The 10,785-nt window shown below is 43.3% G+C and overlaps 1 protein-coding gene across 2 annotated transcripts in view; it reads right to left on the bottom strand.

Moving 5' to 3' along the window:
• The window catches only part of LOC123514026 (daxx-like protein), a 95,866-nt gene that overhangs the window by 82,688 nt on the left and 2,393 nt on the right, over window positions 1–10,785 (bottom strand). The window contains exon 1 of one of the 2 annotated variants that reach the window (XM_045271593.1): window positions 6,673–7,152. The exons of the other annotated variant lie outside the window; for it this stretch is intronic. The gene's annotated coding sequence lies outside the window, so the exon portion shown is untranslated. Of the gene's footprint in view, window positions 1–6,672; window positions 7,153–10,785 lie in introns of those variants that run through there. 2 annotated transcript variants of the gene reach the window in all.

Genomic DNA, 10,785 nt, shown 5'->3' with positions numbered 1-10,785 from the left:
CTGTGAAATCTGTGAGGGAGAAGGGTGAGAAAGAGAGGGTTAATTTAATTATATCAGTGGTTCAAGATGAAGAACATAGTCTTGAGAAAGAAATAGAGGAAATATACAGACTTGGTAAATATAGTGAGGGAACCAAAAGACCACTGAAAGTTAGAATGAGAGCGCAAGTGGGGATAGGAAAAATATTAGCGAGGACTGGAAAACTGGCTGGCAAGGTAGAAAGTAGAAAGGGAAAAGAAGAGAGAAATGAGAAGTGAAGCTAAGGAAAAAAGCAATGAGAGAAGGACAGAGAACGAGAAGAAATTCTACTGGAGAGTGCTAGACATGAGGCTGAGGAAATGGGGAAGGAAAATATTAAGAGTCATGTATACAAATATAAATGGATTTGTATCAGGAAGCTTGGAATTGAGAAATTATATATTGGAAAAAGAATCAGACGTGGCATGTATAACAGAAACAGAATTAAAGGAAGACATCCAAGTGAATTTCAGAGAGCAGGGATATAATGTTTGGAGGAGAGACAGAAGGGGAAAAGCAGGAGGAGGAGTAATGATAATGGCTCGAGAGGATATATACGTGGAGGAGGTACAGTACGGAGATGGACTGGCAGAGGTTTTAAGCATAACAATTAGGGCCAGTGGGAGGAAAAAAAGGAGTATCATAGTTGTATTGTGCCACCGAAGACTAATACATGGAGGCTTGATGTACATAAGGAAATGCAAAAGGAAGTATTAAATCGCCTGGAAAATATGTTAAGGAAAGACAGAAAAGGGCTACTTGTGGGAGATCTAAACTGCAAACATGGGAGGAAATGGATACAAACAGTCATGCTGGACGCTGGGGATAGAAGTGTAACAACTGGCAATGGTAAACACATTGGACCAATGGGTGAAGGACTATACAAGGTACAGAGGGGAAAAAGAACCATCAGTACTGGGTTTGGTTTTCAAAAATAAATAAACAAATAAAAAATAAAAACCGGAGCCTTGTCCAAACTTTAAATATCACAGCCCAATGGGAAAAAGTGATCATGTGGTCCTAGAAATTGACTTAGAGAATCAGGAATTTTTTAAATGCAATGAGGGACACAAGCAAAAAGACGGAACCACGCTAAGTCAAACTTTAAAGGGTTAAGAAGCTACTTTGGTAGTATTGAGTGGAAGGACATTATGCAAGGCAAGACAATTCAAAAGTATGATATATTCCTAGACAAGTATAATGAAGGAGTAAAGAGATATGTAGTAAATGAAGTAGAAGGGAGAGATAGATGGGTTGACACAGTGTATTTGAACATTAAAAAAGCCTTCGATAGAGTACTACATAGAAGACTCCTATTCCACATCGGTGGAATAAAGGAAAATATCTTAGAATGGATGACAGACTCTCTAACAGATAGGGAAATGAGGGCAATAATAAGAGACACCCATCTAGTTGGAGCAGAGTCACTAGTGGCGTACCACATGGTTCAGTGCTGGCACCAATTATGTTCCAAGTATATATTAACGATATGCAAGAGGGTCTGAACAGCTAAATAAATTTGTTTGTGGATGATGCGAAACTTTTGAGAGTAGTAAGGAACATCGAAGACTGTAGGGAATTGCAGAAAGATATTAACAAGATCTGGAAGTGGAACCAAGAGTGAAAATTAGAATTTAATACCTGGAAATGCCATGTAATAGAAATGGGTAAAAGTAATAGAAGACCTATGTGGGAATACAAAATGGGAGAAGAAATTATAATGAAAAGTAGTGATGAAAAAGACCTGGGAGTGATTATACAAGACACCCTGACTCCAGAAAGGCACATAAATGGACTATTTGCTTCAACATACAAGACACTGACTGACATCAAGGTGGACAAGAATATGATGAAAAAGATCATAACCACTATGATAAGACCTAGACTAGAATATGTAGTAATGGTGTGGTCACCATACAAGCAGAAAGACAGCAAGAGAATAGAAAGAATCAAAAGGAACGCTGCAAAGATGGTGCTAAAAATAAAGAATTTTCTCTATGAAGAAAGACTGAAGGAATGAATGGAATTACCATCTTTGAAGAACAGATAGGAAAGAGGAAATCTAATAACGATGTATAAGTTAGTAAACCATATGGATAAAATAGATAGACAAAACCTGGTATCAGTGACGGAGGATGGAGGTAGGCGAACAAGAGGACACTCCAAGAAGATCAAGAAAAGTCAGTGTTCAAGAAACATTAAAAAGTTTAGTTTTCCATACAAGACGGTGGATATTTGGAACGGATTCAGTAAAGAAATGTAGAAGTAGAAAGTGTGCACTTAAGGAATAGTTGGATAAATATAGATATGGAGACAGGTCACTATGAGTCCCACTCGAATCCTGTAATACACAACTAGGTAAATACAACTAGGTACACACACACACACACACACACACACACACACACACACACACACACACACACACACAAACGAATCACAAACTTGTACTCCTAATGAAGAAATAACAAGGTACATGCACACAGTAATACATTCTTCGTCTCTCCCCTCGCGTGCACCGCGGCACCGTGGCGTGGCATGAACAGACAGAGGGCAGACAATGTTATACCTAGTTCGTTGTGGCGCCCTTGTAGAGAATGTGCTGCCCAAGGTTAACGACAGAGCTACTGTTTTTGTAATTGCCGCCAACGTGGCATGCATGCGTGCTGCCTCACGGCCCGAGGACACATACACGGTGACTCCGAACACACTGAACAGATAAGAAGACCTTTCAGGACTGAAGTGTGTGTGTGTGTGTGTGTGTGTGTGTGTGGCGCCAGTGCACTGCTTCACAGATCCCAGTACTTGGCATTGCTCCTCAGGCTTTCACCATCCACGTGGAGACAGAGTAGGCCGAGGATGTGTCGCTCGCAGACCACAGACCACAGGCCGCAGGCGAGGTGGTGGCGTGTTCTCTGCAGGACGCTGGGTCAGTCTCGGGGTCTGGCAGGAGAGGAGGATGTGGGGAGTGCGGAGTAGATCGTCGTCACTGACCTTCAGCTGACCGGGTCGTCTTCTGGCCTGCCCCTGCCGCCGCCGCTACCACCACAACGTGCAGGCAACTCACTGCTACCATGTGCGCTCACGCTACAGGGCCTTCGCTGCATCTCCACTGACCATCACAACAGGCAAAGGCTTCTTCGACACATTTATATACACAAGAACACTACTGTGCTTCCATAACTTCACGTAGACCAAGGGAAAAATTGGTAAAAAGAAAAAAAATACACACATTTAGGGATTGATTGGCTGATTGATTTGAAGGCGACGCAATAACACATTAAGATTCTCGTAATAAAGCGGTGACACTGCGCCTCATAAAACGTCCCCGCCCTAACTACTTCACAATCCTACACTTACATCACGCTAGGGACACACACACACACACACACACACACACACACACACACACACACACACACACCGCGTAGTGTAGTGGTTAGCACGCTCGACTCACAATCGAGAGGGCCAGATTCGAATCCCGGAAAGCGGCGAGGCAAATGGGCAAGCCCCTTAATGTGTAGCCCCTGTTCACCTAGCAGTAAATAGGTACGGGATGTAACTCGAGGGGTTGTGGCCTCGCTTTCCCGGTGTGTGGAGTGTGTTGTGGTCTCAGTCCTACCCGAAGATCGGTCTATGATCTCTGAGCTCGCTCCGTAATGGGGAAGACTGGCTGGGTGACCAGCAGGCGACCGAGGTGAATTACACACACACATACACACACACACACACTCGTCCTTCGTATCACTGCCTCCATGAACACACCAGCGGGGCCAAAGGGCAAGAAGAAAAGGACAACGTCACGCCAGGCGTCCGTCACCACCATCCTGCAGGGACGCAAGAAATAGTACACAGATTAGGGAATAAAACTTATGTTGCCTGTAATATGCTACCTGACGGTGCGGAGACGTACTGGTAACAGGTCCTCGCTGGGGCTGTGCACGGGGTAGGGTACGGGCTGGCTGCCAGGTGTGATCTCTCTCTCTCTCTCTCTCTCTCTCTCTCTCTCTCTCTCTCTCTCTCTCTCAGCCGCCCTCCTCTAATCCTTTCTCCTGTCGCTTTTTCCACATGAGGGAAATTCCATACAATACTTTAGTTCTGTTTCACCGAGGGAGCGTCGTCTCCTGGTCTGTTTGTATTTTCCAGCTTTGTTGCTTCCTATTCACAAATCCTTTGGTAGCTTTTCCTGTCCCATCCTATTCTAAACTATTCTGTTCTGCACTATTCTATCATGTTACTCTCTTTATTATCCACTATTTTGCTTTATATAATCTCACCTTATATTATTAATATCAAGACCAATACTTCTTGCTTATATAACAAAACTTTCTTATATTCTTCATCAACTACAGTTTGCCTTACGTAACCACACTTTATATTATTCAATTCAGTATTAACACTCTTGTATTATAGAAGGCCATTTTCTCATGTTGTATTTTTCATTAACTATACATTTCTACCTTATACAATCATACTTCCTTTTACTTGAGCAACCACTTCCACTTCCACCTTATTCAATGATACTTTCTTCTCTTATTCATCTCAGTATCAAAACCCTTCTGCTTTATGTATTGACACTCCGGTCTGTCACACATTCTTCTTTTACATTTTTCTTAGTCAAAGTTTTGTTGGTCATACAGAAGCTACACTCCATCACTTCACCTCCACTTCAACACCTACAATTCAACCACACTTCTGTCTGTTACGATTCCTTCTTTTACGCCTCTCTTTGGAACACTTCTCTCACTGCTTTCTGGCGCATTTTTCCTTCACTACTACACCGCTCTAACACATATTTTCTTGTTCTATACCTACAGCCACCTGTGAAGATTGTACTCACAGAAAAATAATAAGAAAAATATTACCTTTTATTAATTTCTTGTAATGTTTATGAAGATCCCACGCATTGTTGTCAGTGATGAGAGCTCAGTAGTGGCAGGATTAAGCTAAACTTCATCACTTTACTTTCATTTCATTCATGTCAAGAGGTGTATATACTTTCTCGAGCTCTACCTATTTTGACACACAATTCCACCTAACCCACCCATCTCACCACAACACACCATGCCACAACGCACCTTCATATCTTATCTCTTCCGTCCACAAACACCCGATACACCCACTTACACCCGCCCTATCCAGCCAGCACGTCACCCACAGCTGGTTAATCAGGCAGCTCGACGCGTGACTGAGTTCATTAAAGCTCTCAATGTGTTACATAATATCTGTATTGTTTGGTAAGAGACATGAGTGGCGGGCAATGAGTGAGCGAGTAAATGCATCGGTCGGTCAGTCAGTCGGTCAGTCAGTCAGTCAGTCAGTCAGTCCTTCTAGTTAGAGCCACGAGTCTCATCTTCCAATGCCCCTTTTCATACAGTCAGGTGTCTCACTCCATCCTCACTAAGTCTGTATACCACCAGTCTGCCAGTCAGTTTCTCCAGTCATTGCAATGTACCTTCCTTCCAGTCACTCCCTCCAGTCTGTACCACGAGTCTTACAGTCATTTTTCCAGTTGGTGACATGAGAGAGAGAGAGAGAGAGAGAGAGAGAGAGAGAGAGAGAGAGAGAGAGAGAGAGAGAGAGAGAGAGAGAGAGAGAGAGAGAAATCAGATTTTTCTTTACAATGCATACAGTTTACAATCTTGAATAAACCCTTCGCATTTTTCATCACCGTAATAGATGAATAGAAAATCTAGGGTGTATATTTCTAGAGAGAACTTTTATCATACTTTGTCATAAATTATGAAACCAACCAATTTATGAACCTTTCTTTAAAATGCTCTTGAAAAAAAAAAATCACCTGGTAATATCACTTGATAATTCTACATGTGCATTTTTTCGTATTGAGATAACTAATGCAAAAGTCAGAACACCTACCTTAATCTATAGTCACACCTGCCAGTTATTGGTCACCTGTGTGAATTACTTCATGCTCACCTCTCTAATTTTGTGTGGTATGTTTTATTTTCTCCTGTCTTGTACTACCTGCTAGTCTGTTCACCAATAACACAATCAGGAACAAGCAAGGGCCATCAGCAGGTGCAGGAGTGTCTGTGGGCAGTGTAATGACTACCCACGCCACGCCACCACAGCGCCACAAAGACATCACTCGCAGGCCGCACCGCACATTGCTATGCACCACAACCACCACAACACCTCGGCGTTACGCGAATCAATATGTCATAACGCCAGTCAGAGAGAGAGAGAGAGAGAGAGAGAGAGAGAGAGAGAGAGAGAGAGAGAGAGAGACAGAGACAGACAGACAGACAGACAGACAGACAGACAGACAGACAGACAAATAGACAGACAGACAGACAGAGAGACAGACAAACAGACAGAAAGACGACCTGTATCTTACAACACCAAGACATCTTTCGGGATATGATTAGTGAGTGGCTTGTCATCACACACACACACACACACACACACACACACACACACACACACGAGGCAAGGCACCACCACGGGCTGCGAGGTGACATGGGGGAGCAAAGCACGCGTGGGTGGGATTGGGTGGGAATGTCGGGAGCAACAGATATGGGAGGAAACGTTTTAGGGAAGGAGATGCGTGGGAGGGGAGGGCGTGGCGGGGCCGCCTTGATCCTTCGCCCCAACGGCCCTGTTTGATATTGACTCATGCCGCGCCGCCCTCACCTTTAAACCTTGGCGGAGGCCGAGGCGGGCGTGGAGGCTCCTTGACAGAGCCTCGCAAGGCTGCTCTGCATCCCAGCACAGTGAGGGGCCTCGCCTGCCCCAACCACACAAAGGCTCATGTGGCTGCCCGTACCTTCCTCACAGCCAGGGGCTCGGGGCCACAGGGGCGGTGCGGAGCTGGCGCGTGGCTCCTGCCTGCATGCTGGGACGTTCTCCCGTTACTACCGCCGAGGCCGAGTGTGGACGATGCTTACTACGCGCTTCACCTCACCGCCGCCTCCTCCTCCTCCCTCAGTAGTAACAACACTGACGGAGGAGAAGGAGGTGTAGGAGGACGGGGAGACAGGAGGAGGAGACCTGCGCACAAGTTCCTAGCAAGAGAAGACTGGCGTCCTGACGCTTGCGTGCCGTGGTAAATCTGACCTCACCACCATCGATACAAGGGAATTTTCTGAATTCTCTCTCTCTCTCTCTCTCTCTCTCTCTCTCTCTCTCTCTCTCTCTCTCTCCTTCGGGAATTACTGTCTAGCAGGAGTCTCTGCTGCGGCGGTCACCACTTCTCAATCCGGCATGAGTACATGTACTGGTCACCTCCCACTCACTCCCTTCTCCCTTTCCTTCACCTGCTTAGCTTCACCACGCTAAACATGCTGCTTCTCGTCCAGTCAGAGAAATTACCAACGCTGGCTTCGGTTAGTGGTTGAATGGTTGACCGCTTGCTGTTGTCGCTGGATGCACCAAGTGGTTTGTAGTTACTTGACATGATCTAAAGTGACGTATAATCTCTATAGTCTTGGTCTGCGGCACCAATACAGCATGTGGCCGAAGTGCTGAGCGACGTGCCTCTATTCAGCGTATCAAGGCGTGCTGTGCTGCATTGGACGCTGAAATAGTTGGGATGAAGAGCCGAAAGTTGACCTGATGGCACTGATGTTGTTGTAGTCATGTTTGTATTGGATGAGTAATTTGAAAAATGTAGAAAATTTATTTAATGTTTGTAATGGAGCGTCAAACAATTTACTGCATCTTACCTATTGTCATGTCATGTATGTTACTTACTTGGCGTGTCACATATTTGTCATGCCGTATACAAAGACCCGAGAAGCCCTGGAGAGGGTTGAGAGGGGCTTGCTGCGTCACCCGTGCCTACGCTACCAGCTCTCCCCATGACGTGACTCGCTCGGTTCGTGTCACGCGACAGCACAAGATAATGCCCCTAAAGACACCACGCCTGGACAAATGCTGCAAAAGTGTGATTCTCACCACGGTGTGAGCAATTAATCAAAAGGATGGTTTCCTATGATCTAGCATTGAGCCTCCTCCTTGGTATATTTTCAGTATGTATATACTGCAATATTGATAAACCGCTTACTATTACTATCATTATTATTTTACGCACTATCATCTCACATTATCAATTATCTCACTTGATTAATGCTCGTTTCCTCTCAAGCCTTCATATCAACTGATATGTCACTTATTACCATATTCCCTACTGTATTTTTTTTTCTTTTTCCCTCACAATCTTAGGCCAAAAGCACATTCCATGGCATGACACTCTGAATCTTTTAAATATCGGATAAGAGACAAGCCCGGAAGTCAATGAAATGAGCCTGCTGCAATGCTCTCCATGAGTGGCGGAGCTGAGCAAGACCAAGGACGCATCAGCGGAGTCAACTCCGCCGACTCTGAGACCGAGGGCGCCTTAACGACTCAAGTCACAGCAGTGTGTAAAAGTATATACTGCTTGAGCCTTGAGGTGACGATATCACTTTTATTTTGACGAAACTGACGAGAATGTATATAACTTTGAATAAATAAACAACACATTTCTAGTAGGGAAAAAAATAAAAGAAAAAATGCATCTAAAGTTAAATATGAATTGTCTATTATATATATATATATATATATATATATATATATATATATATATATATATATATATATATATATATATATATATATATATATATATATATACACACACACACACACACACGAACTTGTAATAATGAAAATAAAAGAATAATTTTATGTATATAATTGACGGAGTGCAGAAGACATGATGAATGCTGGTGTAATGAGCTAGGTATGGAATGACATTCGTGTAGTGACACAGGAGAGAAGGCGTGTTGGTATGTTCTGCATGTTTGGCGAGCAGGGAAGCAACTCCGGAGTCGGTAAGACCTGTAACAATGCTTGACGAGCTGGGAGACGACCCTGGGGTCGCTCTGTGGCGGACGCGCGGGAACTGGGAAGTGTGGCGCTGTGGAGTCGACTCCGGAGTCGACTCCGCCGACTCCGCCAGCCTCTGAGTCGGAATCGTTAATTTCCAAGAGAGCGACTCTTGTCCATCCCTACTTTGGGGATAAAGTGAGAGGGGCGAGACTGAGGTGATACTGTACCGGCGTATCAAGAAGAAAGACGAGGAATGATTGTGGGTGGGGGAGAGGAGGGATGCTGGAGATGGTGCTCGGAAAGAAAGTAAAGGAAAAAATTACGGAAAGAAATACATGAAAAAAATAACAGTAGTAATTTCATTTAATAGGAAAAGAAGTAAGTGGTTAGGTTAGGTTAGGTCCGAAACAGAAACAAAATCATTCAAAATTTTTGCTACTCTTTTTCCTGTTTCTTCATTTCTTGTTACTTTTTCCGTTACTTTTTCATGATACATTTTCTTCCTGTAACTTTGTTACAATCGCTGTTGGTGGATCTACTTGGCAGGAGAAAGAGAGGGAGACCTAAGAGAGGGCTAATGGTTGAAATGAGAGAGAGAGAGAGAGAGAGAGAGAGAGAGAGAGAGAGAGAGAGAGAGAGAGAGAGAGAGAGAGAGAGAGAGAGAGACGATATGCTTTCAATAGGCATGAGGGAGGAAAGCACAGCAGACTGAGTGTGTTGAATGAAGGTCGATCTGCCGTGGCAACCCTAAGCTATTAATAACTCTTACTTCGTATAACTTGTACTGTATTTCTTATTACTACTACTACCACCGCTACCATAATCGATAAAAACCATCATACATCACCACACTTATGCCACTCCATCACTACCAATTACGCCACCACCACCACCACCACCACCATTACCACTTGACCTTATACTCCTTACACAAATCAAAAGCTCCAAAGATTATCATTTTCTTTAGTAATTCCACTCCAACATGAAATTCCAGCTTATTTATTGTCAAGTGCATTAATTCATATACTGTATGTTTGTATTTGTTTACTTATCTTGTTTTCTTTCTTTCTTTCTTCAAATTTTACTTCATGCATATTTCTGAAGCAATTCCCATGCGAACGTGTAGTGTAGTGTTTAATTAACAGGTACAGTACTTCCATAAGCCTTTCTTCACGGGAGTCTTGCTTTTGGTTTGAATTTGACATCATGGATATCATAAAATCTAAACCAGTTTTTATTTTCACGAAGCGCCTTCCTTACTATTGGTACTTTTATTAAACTTATTACTATCATCACCATTATTATCATTATTATTATCATTATCATTGTTATCATTACTATTATTATTATTATTATTATTATTTATTATTATTATTATTATCATTATTACATCTAACACAACTATTTCGGTGGCACGTGATCCTAGTTTCTGCTGTATTGTTACCATAATCATCGTCATTATCAACATCAGCAGCAGCATTATGATTCCTAAGATGCTCAGTATCGTGATAGTACCAGAGAGAGAGAGAGAGAGAGAGAGAGAGAGAGAGAGAGAGAGAGAGAGAGAGAGAGAGGGGGGTTGGGGAACTTGTACAGAATCTTTCTATATCTTACTGCATTCCTTGTGACTCTGTAGCTATTAGTAATTTTAACACTATCACTACCACTGTACTTCTTGCACTACCACTATCACTACCTCCACCATTACTAGTTTCTTTTTACGTTATGGCCTATAGCGCCTGTATGCATACTTGAGTATATGTGGGAAGCGCTGTTCAGCTTCCGCCCATTAGCGCAGGCAATTTAATTTATAGTGGTACCCGTATTAGGGCCCATATCACCACCCAAGCGCATCTTTGGTGTAACCACCTAGAACAAGGGTTCTCAACCTTTTTAATCTTATGTACCCCTTGAAGTCTTTCAGTATTGATCACG

This window comes from Portunus trituberculatus, chromosome 37 (assembly GCF_017591435.1).
Source record: "Portunus trituberculatus isolate SZX2019 chromosome 37, ASM1759143v1, whole genome shotgun sequence".
NCBI lineage: Eukaryota > Metazoa > Arthropoda > Malacostraca > Decapoda > Portunidae > Portunus > Portunus trituberculatus.
The sequence above is the reverse complement of the archived record's forward strand: the minus strand, read 5'-3'. Positions and strand labels throughout refer to the sequence as shown.